The sequence below is a fragment of the Populus euphratica genome, unplaced genomic scaffold (assembly GCF_000495115.2).
Source record: "Populus euphratica unplaced genomic scaffold, PopEup_1.0 scaffold241.1, whole genome shotgun sequence".
Classification (NCBI taxonomy): domain Eukaryota; kingdom Viridiplantae; phylum Streptophyta; class Magnoliopsida; order Malpighiales; family Salicaceae; genus Populus; species Populus euphratica.
The window spans coordinates 110806-120811 of NW_011500067.1; the positions used below are offsets into that span (position 1 = coordinate 110806).

A 10006-nucleotide genomic window follows, 5' to 3' on the forward strand; every position below is an offset into this window, starting at 1 on the left:
TTGTAAAGAGACAAGTATTTGGATCATTAAGCTTTAACCAAATATGAAGACAATTTGGTTTGACTTATATGTTCTCTCTTAGCCGAACATGGAGAAGATTTTTGGATATAAAAAGATCTTCTTGGACAAAAAAAAAGATTATTATTTTTTTTTAACCAATAGATATTGGTTTTAACTATGTTTGGGTTTTATTGCATTAAAGAGATGTGATTGTGTAAAGCTGATCATTAGCATTCACAATATATTTGGCATCTCTTTTTTATCTCACAAATACTAAACACGCTTCTTTGCCCCTTCAAACAAAACACTCACTCTCTCGCAAAACAAACACATATAACATGTTAAAATGGCTATTAAAAGAAGACTACCTTTCTCATCCTCGTATTATGAGGTCAAACAAGACTCCTCCTCACACAATACCACTACTAATCACTTGATCTTCAAGCTTGGAGGTATTGCTATTAATACTGCCTTAAAGAAGTTTGAGCCCACCAAGTACTAATTCATGTTCATTGATGCCTATGGACATCGCGACTTTATAAAAAATAAGATTACTAGAACTTTGAAGACTGATTGTGTTGTCATTATCATCGAATCCTCTGCCATTTTTTTTTAAGCTGGTATTTCTTAGGATGGTCAAATTAACCTGCACAAGCACAACTCCAAAGTAAGGTATGATGTAATTATCAAGGAAGTGATCCTACCAATTAAGCTTGAGCTCATCATCTGCCGCCTTATTGTATGGCTATCCTTGCATTCATATGATTTTATAATGGTCGAACTTATTTGCCTTTGAACTAGTTTGCTTATGAGTATGTGCTTTAGGGGAGAAAATGCTGATATGCCAAAGGATGTTATGATATGAGAATGTTTATGAATATGTCAACAATTTTAAAGTTGCTGAAAAGTTTCAAGAATTTATTTCAAGAATTTTAAAGCCCTCAATTTTCATTATTTTCTTCTTAATTTAAACTCGATTTTACGTGATCGGATTCAGTCCTCATGTCCCAAAGATCCCATGCCAGTTGCTGCTGTTAAAATCAACATTGCCAACTTCAAGAACATCAACAGCTTCGTCACCTCCTTGGCATTTCTTTTCCTTGTCATCAGGATATCCGCATGGATGCATTCGACAATTTTTTGCTTTAGTGTCTTGTCTTTTTTTCGTGCGCTACTTTTATTATTTGTAGTGAGTGTTGTGGGAGCCAGTGTATTTACATTACTAGTTTGTAATAATTAGTGGTGTAATAAAATTATACTTTTAATTAAGCCCACTAAAGCTGAGTCACTCCGAACTCTAAAAGTGGTCTCAGAGTAGGTAGAGCATTATCAGAGGGAACAACATTTAGATCATTCATAGTTTGAGAACGTGAATATCGGTCAGGGATCGAGAAGGAGTCAGCTCGTATCACTATCACTATCAGAAATTCAACAAAAACCGACATAAATTCTGATAGATTTTTTTGTCAGTAATTTATAGTAATATTTATCTACCAATTTAAATTCATCATTAACATTATTTATATATACCAACAAAATTATTTTATTGTATATATTAACAGAATTTCAAACTTAATATAAATAATTTCAAAAAACAAGTAGTGTGATAATATAAAAGTTTTTATAGATAATTTTATAAACAGAATTACAAGAGAATTCAAATCAGGATATTTGTATTGTGACATGTCCACTTTATCAATAGAATTATAGAATTGTCGGTGGAATCACAAACAGAAATGTTCCATGAGTGATTTTATTAATAATGGTTAATACATCACCATGTGCCACCTATCTTCTTCTCTATCTCCTTTTCCATCCCTGAATCCAAACAAATCCCCGTTTCAAAACAAAAAAAAAAACCAAACAAAAGCAAACAACCACCCCTCAAAGCATCCCTCACTTCTCCCCCGTCTTTGCATCTGTATTTTTATTTATTGTAGATTTTATTATTTTTTATAATTAAATTTATTTTTTTAATTTTAACATTAAAATATCATTTTTTTATTATTGAATGCTTTTTAGTATATGTATTTTATTAGGACATGTACATGTTTTATTGTTTTCTCTCAAACGAACATGTAGCATGAATGTATAATTTTGTATTTGTTATGGTTTGTTTTAAATTTTATAAAATTATATTTATTTATAAATTATTAAAACTTATATCGAATTATCAAATTAGATGTATTGTGATGAAATAAATAATAGTTTATTTAACGGGCCCATGTCCTTATTTATTGTGAATTTTGTCATTTTTTTAAGTAAATCTATCATTTTTTAATTTTAACATTAAAATGTCAATTTTATTATTATTGAATGTTTTTTTAGTATATGTGTTTTGTTAGGGCATGTACATGTTTTATTTTTTTCTCAAACAAACTTGTATTATGAATATATAATTTTGTACTTGTTATGGTTTGTTTTAGATTTTATAAAATTATATATGTTTGTAAATTATTGAAACTCATATCAAATTACCAAATTAGATATATTGTAATGAAATAAATAATAGTTTATTTAATGAGTCCGTTTCAATTTTTAAAAATAACTACCATGTTAGTTACTTTGAAAAATAAACTTATGAATGTATAATTGATCAAAATTTACGAGTACCACTTTTATAATATAAAATCAATACAATTACTCAAATAAAAAAATCATAAAATATAAGTACTTCATATGTTATTAACTTTTTAAAAATAAAACATAAAAAAATAAAATCAATTGAGCTTATCTGACTTAGAGTTACCAATCACGTTAGCATTCCAGTAACAAAAGAAATGGATGTTGTTTATAAAACAAATTCTACAAGAATATGTACTTAAATAGAAAACAATTGAGTTTTGGTACTATAATATAGAAAATCATAAATGTTGATACTTCATGTGCTATTATCTCACTAGATATTTGACATGCAACCTGCTAGGAGTTGTAATTTTTTTAAAAAAAAAATAAAAATGGATAGACAAATTATTTTGATATGTTTATTTATATAATAAAATTCAAAATATAAATTAAAATTATCGGGCATCTGATCAAATAAATTGTTAATTATCAATGTAAATAAAAAAAATCTTTAACAGTAACAAAAAAAATTAAAAAAATTAAGAGATAGATGTAAATCAAAATATTTAATCTTGTAAAATAAATAATTTATTCATGTCTACTAATTTTTTTATTAAAATAAATAAAAAATAATAAAAATAGAAACATATAAGAAACTAAGTAAATAAAATAAAAGAAAAAACACTATGTAAAGCTGGACATATCATAAATATTATTTTGAAATAAATATTTTATTATAAAATAAAGCTTATATGTATAAAATAAAAATAATTATTCAAAAATTAAATACTAAAAAAATATTTTAAAAAAACTTCAATTTAAAAAAAAGTCTGCAAAACTTGTAGTCTAGACCATAAAACCAAAATAAACTAGTAGAAAAGAAATTAAAAATAACTACAAAATCATTTTTTTAATAAATAATGAAGTATGGTGAAATCTCTATATATATCAATTCTTAAAACTCTCGTATGAAACATAGTGAATAAAATAAAATAAAAATATTACATGACCAAATATATTAGAAATATTATTTTAAAATAAATATTTTTGTATAAAATAAAGCTTACCTGCACAAAAAATAAAAAAAATCTTTAAAAATCAAATTCAAAACAAGATATTTTTTTTAAAAAAATATACGTGAAACTCCTGGCCTAAACTATAAAATCAGGATAAACTGATAGAAAAGAAATTAAAAATAACCATAAAACTAATTTTTTTTAAAAGATAATACAATATGATAAAATCCCTAACTGAATGAACTCTTAAAACTCTTGACCCATGTCATTATATCAAAAGCATGACAAGTAAAAAAAATCATAAAACCTAATCCTCAACACAACATACACCGAATGATGAAACCAGGAAAAAAAATTTATCACACAAAAAAATTATAATTAAAAGAATGATGGTGAAGATAAAAATAAAAATAAATTGAACAGCATAAGAAAAATTAAATTGAAGGGTTAAATTTAAAAGAAAAATTTATTGAAAGAAAAAATAAATCAAAAGAATGAGGGCTAAATTAAAAAAATAAAATAACATAAATTTTAATCGAATGATGAAATTAAAAAAAATAAATTTTTAACAAAGGAGCCAAGGAAACAATTATGAATAAAAAGAATAAAGATAACATTGGAAAAAAAAATTATGACAAATTTTAATTTAATAATTAAATTAAAAAATTTAAAACTTTTTCTAAAAGAGTAGCAGATTAAAATAAGAACTTAGAATATAAGGAATAAAATTGAAAAATGACAAGAAGAGGATAGACATGCACTTTTTTTTTTTAAAAAAAAAAAACTATTAGTTGCAAACCGCTTATCAACCATTGTCACACGCCGTACTAGAAAAATAAGGATGAAATAACACTTTTAATAAAATAGTAGAATAACATATTTATCTATCGAGGGATTCTACACTTGTCGTCTAAGAAGCAAGGGTGTCTCCCACATGTCAATACACGAGTTAATGTTCTTATAGTTTTTTTATTAAAAATTTAATTATTAAGAATAAAACATCCAAAATACACTTTATTATTATAATATTAGAAAAAAAACTATTTAAAAACATATAATTACCCCTAAACTCTTGCCTTTTTTCTGAGTCTAAGGGCATAAAAGTCAATTCATAAAAAAAAACATAAATACATAAATTCTCTTTGCAAGCAGTTCAATTTTTGAGCACAGGGTAAATATGTATTCTTACTATTAAAAAAAAAATGGGAAGACAAAAATAATCCCTTACAAAAAAAGAAATCACCCTCGAAACCAAATCATTCGAAATTTTCTTCAAATAAAGAAAAAAAAAAGAGTGTAATTTCACTATAAGAATGAATATTCTTCTATGTCTGTGTACACAGTGATCTCCACAGTGTCATCGCAAGGCGTTTTATTGTTTTGTATAATAATTATGATCAACACCCATCGCCATGTTGAACTTGTCATCCACCGGGAAGCCTATAAAGATGATAAAAAGCTACTGAACTGCTATCGCTTTTGGAAATTAAATATCTCCGAGGAGATGGCAAAGAAGTGCAATCAAGACTGCATACCCAACATTCACGGCTGCAACCACTCCCAGAAAATCATGTCTGAAACTAAAATACTTTCTCATAAAATCATCCACTCTCGCGCCTATGTCAAGCATGTCTTTTCTATCTCCATATTGTGATTCGAGCAATCCATACAAGGTCCAAGCTATTGGGCATGCCAAGTAGAACCATCTCCAACATACAGGAATTCTCTATTTTTAATGATAATAATTAAAAAAAAGATAAATATACCAGCTTATCTATTTCAATTTCCAGGAAAAAGCTAAACTTTCTGGATGTGGATGGCTAGAGATAAGGGTGCTTACTGTTAGAGGGACCATAAATCCTGAAAATAGGTTCCGAACTGCGTAAAAAGCTGTCGAAACTATGGTAGCCATGTGGTGATTTGGTGTAACACCAACAGCCATCATGCCAAAATAGGTGAACTGAAATAATGTGAGCCACGTGTAGAATAGATACCAAAAGAATTTAGCAACAGTCCATTCAAATCCTATCATTGAATAAACTACGATGCTATAGGCTACTGCTTGTGCAAGAAGGTATGGAAGCTCAACAACAACCTGCTGCATAAGTTGAGAATTCATTAACGAAATATTCACAAAGTAAAAACCAAAATAAACGTTCTTTTTTTTGTCCCCAAAAAATCTAGTTAGTACTTGAGCCGTGGCATAGGGGAAGGCTGAATACATTGCAGCAGCCCTTTCTCTGTAAAAAACTGTTCTCTCAATCAAGACTACTGGCTGCACGCTTCCAGAATTTTGGATACCAAGGAAGAGGACAGCAAGATACATGGAACCCATTGCATTCAACAGATCCGGTTCCTTTGTCCTTTGAACAAAAACATCAGATGTTAATGCTAGGATGTGATCAGTAGAATGTAATAAGTTTAGATTTTGAATTTGTTTCAGGTTTTAACTTACATTTTAATGCCAAGGTCCCAAAACACTGTCCCAAACATCAGGGCAATGAAAACTGTAACCAGAAACCTTACGGTATATTACGGTGGACTGCGCCAGTATGACTTTCAACATGCAGGCTACAAATTGTCTGAAAAATGACAGTTGGTACTGAGTGGGGAAGAGGTCCTTTGAACCAGGAGCAGGTGAGCTTAGTCGTTTAATAAGTTCTTTGTTTGTCCTGAAATACAAGGTAGAAAATGCTGAATCTGCTGATATTTTTTCTCACATGCCACTTTGCAATCTTGTGAAGCAGACAATTTAACTTCTTGTCAAACTTAACTGTACAGTTCAGAATGTTTGTACACATCAATAAAATCAACCCCCAAAGTTATTTCTTGAACTGAACTAGTGATTTCTAGCATCCAAGTTGCTGGATTGCAACCGTCTTTGATTTTACTCACTCCTTGAACCCCCTTCTTGTTGAATGAAACGAAAGATAAGTTCAACAGGATTATATATTATGTAACAATATACGTAGTTCCGAATTTGGCCAACGAAAAGTTACCTCAAAATACTTGATTAATTCACAAGAATGGCGACCCAGTGGCCCTACATATATCTCTTGTCCTCCTTGTTTCAATAGGAATAACTGTGACCAGTGTCCAATTCATCATACTACGTCATATAAGAGGACTTACAAAATCTCTGTGATGAAAAGGGGGAAATTGATAATTATGTCGACTCTTTTTAGTTTATCAATAGTCCTCACCTCATCATAAGATTCAAATATATCATAGTGCACGCTACTGTTCTTCCTGTATCCACTGTATTCCTAACAGTCCTCGTAACAATTGTTGCAGCTCTCGCGTCTAGTCCTGTAGCTGGCTCATCCATGAATATTATAGAAGGTTTTGCCACTAGCTCAACAACAATTGTCAACCTCTTGCGCTGCTAAGTGGAGAGACCACTGACACCAGGCAACCCAACTAGAGCCTCCCTTTATGGAGTTAATTCAACAAGCTCCATAACTTCCTCAATGAACAACTGCAACCGTTTTATTAGTAGAAAAGTTGGATATAAATAGGGAACATAAGTTATACAGCTTATTCGATATATATATATATATATATATATTTAACATTGACATTGCTGTAAACTAAAGACATAACAAGATTTTTACACCTTAAAACTGGATTTTTTTTTCCCCATAAAATGTATAGTTAAAATGCTTGATCATGACTAAGCAGAAGGAATGTCAAGGAAAAAACAAGCTCAAGTTTTAAAAGTTCAATCTGGCTGGAATGCTAGAGAAACAGAAGGTAAAATTTTTATAGTTCATTAGGCTGGACTTGAACAAGTGTTGCGAAACTCAAGCTCCAACCGAAGTCAAACTAAGGCCTCGGTGTAGCTTAACCAAGCTTTCTTAGAACTTTTTGTTAGACTATGATTTTTGAAATTGAAGCGCATTAGCAAAATCATGAAGAAGACAGGATACGGGCTACTAGAGACTGTTGGTGGGAGAAACCACTTGTGGTGGCTTTGAAACACTCAGAGGGGATAAAACACACTCTTTTATTTCAAGAACAAAGCTTACAATAACATAAACAAAAGCTTACAACAACCCCTTTCTCTTTCTCTCTTTCTCTCTAGTGTTTCTCTCAATCTCTCCACACATAATTGCATAAGCTTAGCTATCTATTTATACACGAAATCAAAACAAGAAAATTCAACCTTCAAGTGTGAAGGCGGTTGTGGCCGACGGTGTGAAAGCGGCTAGCGGCTGGTGGTCGGCGGCTGGTCGGTTGGTGGCTGGGCGGTGACAGCTGGTGGCTGCCTTCCTTGACCTTTTGGATTGAGTTTATTTCAACAAATCTCCCCTTTAAACTCAATCGAGGGATGTCATTCCAAGCATGAATTTCAATCTGATAAATACTTCTCTTTTCAATGGCTTGGTAAAGATATCTGCAACTTGATCATCTGTCTTGCAGGATATCAGCTCGACTTCTTTGTTCTTTACATGCTCTCGGATGAAGTGATGACGTGTATCAATATGTTTACTTTTTTCATGATACACCGGGTTCTTTGCCAATGCAATCGCTGATCGATTATCGATATAAATCTTTGTAGGATTTTCTTGGGGAAATCCCAAAAACTTCAGCAAATTCCTCAACCATATTAAATGGCATACAGCTGAGTTGGCAGCAACATACTCAGCTTTACAGCTTGATAACGTGACAATCGATTGCTTCTTGGATGACCATGTGAAAGATGTATTTCCCATGAAAAATACAAACCCTGTTGTACTTTTTCTTTCATCCATATCTCTACCCCAATCACTATCCGAATATCTAGTAAGATTGAAATTTGTACTTGAGGTATAAAACATACCTTCATTTATTGTGCCTTTGATGTAGCGAAGAATTCTCTTGGCTGCATTCAAATGAGACTGGTCTGGCTTCTCCATATATCTGCTGATCAGTCCGACTCCGTAGAGTATATCTGGTCTGGTACATGTCAAGTACCTTAAGCTTCCTACTAAGCTTTTGAAGTAAGTTGGATCAACATTTCCAACTTTACTTTTCCTCAATTCCACTCCATTCTCAACTGGAGTTGATACCGGATTGCAGCTTTCCATCTTGAACCTTTCAAGAATATCTTTAGCATAACCGCTTTGGGATACAAAAATCCCTTCTTCTTTCTGCACCACTTCTAAGCCAAGAAAATGTGTCATCAGACCAATGTCTGTCATCTCAAACTCTTGTACCATACTTTTCTTGAAGTCTTCGAACATGGTAGGATTGTTGCCGGTGAATATCAAGTCATCAACATATAGGCACACAAATAATATGCTGCCATCTGCTTCTTTCTTCACATAAATTGCATGTTCATATGGACATTTTTCAAATCCATTATCTTGAAAATACCTGTCAATTCTGGTATTCCAAGCACGCGGAGCTTGCTTCAAACCGTAGAGGGCTTTCTTCAACTTGTATACTTTGCCTTCATTTTCAGCATCAATGTATCCAAGTGGTTGTTCAACATAGATCTCTTCTTCTAGGAAGCCATTCAGAAATGCTGACTTCACGTCGAGTTGATAGATATTCCATCTATGTTGTGCTGCTAGTGAGATCATCAATCTGATTGTCTCTAGCTGGGCTACTGGAGCAAACACTTCTCCATAGTCAATGCCTTCTCTCTGTTTGTAGCCTTTTGCCACTAATCTTGCTTTGTATCTTTGCACTTCTCCTTTTGCATTCTTCTTTGTCTTATAGACCCATTTGACACCTATTTCTTTCTTGTTTTCTGGTAGATAAGTCAGCTTCCAGGTATCATTCTTCTCAATAACATGTATTTCTTCATCCATTGCTTTTATCCACTTCTCTTCTGTGATAGCTTCATTGAAGCTAAGTGGGTCACTATCTGCAAAGAAACAAAATAGAGTTATATCTTCCATTACTTGAGTGGCGTCATATAGCTCTTCTAGATTTCTCATCCTTCTTGGTCCTTCTGATGAGGATGCTAATGATGGTTCTGATGATGATGGTGTTAATGATGATTCAGGTGTGTTTCTCCTGTTGAATACAGGAAATCTATGTACCGGACTTTGTGGCTCATCTTCTGGTACTATCGGACCTTCTGCAAGTACTGTTGGTACTTCTTCATCTTCAAGGATCAAATCAGTGTTGATCCATTTAACTGCTTCTTGTTCATCATTCCATTGCCAAGTTTTATCTTCTTCAAAGATAACATCTCTACTCATAATTACCTTCTTGGTGATGGGATTATATAGCTTGTATCCTATCCTTCTCTCACCGTATCCGACAAAGATGTATTTCTCGCTTTTATCATCAAGTTTGGTCCTTCTTGCATCTGAGATCTTTGTATATGCCACACAACCAAAGACTCGAAGATGAGTAACACTTGGTTTGTGACCACTCCATGCTTCTTGTGGAGTGAAAGCTTGCAAACTTTTGGTTGGGCAACGGTTCAG

General features: G+C 31.9%; 1 pseudogene; it reads right to left on the reverse strand.

The window, feature by feature from the left end:
• Positions 1 to 4997: 4997 nt before the first annotated feature.
• LOC105108283 (pleiotropic drug resistance protein 1-like) overlaps positions 4998 to 10006 on the reverse strand; it is a 32280-nt pseudogene continuing 27271 nt past the window's right edge.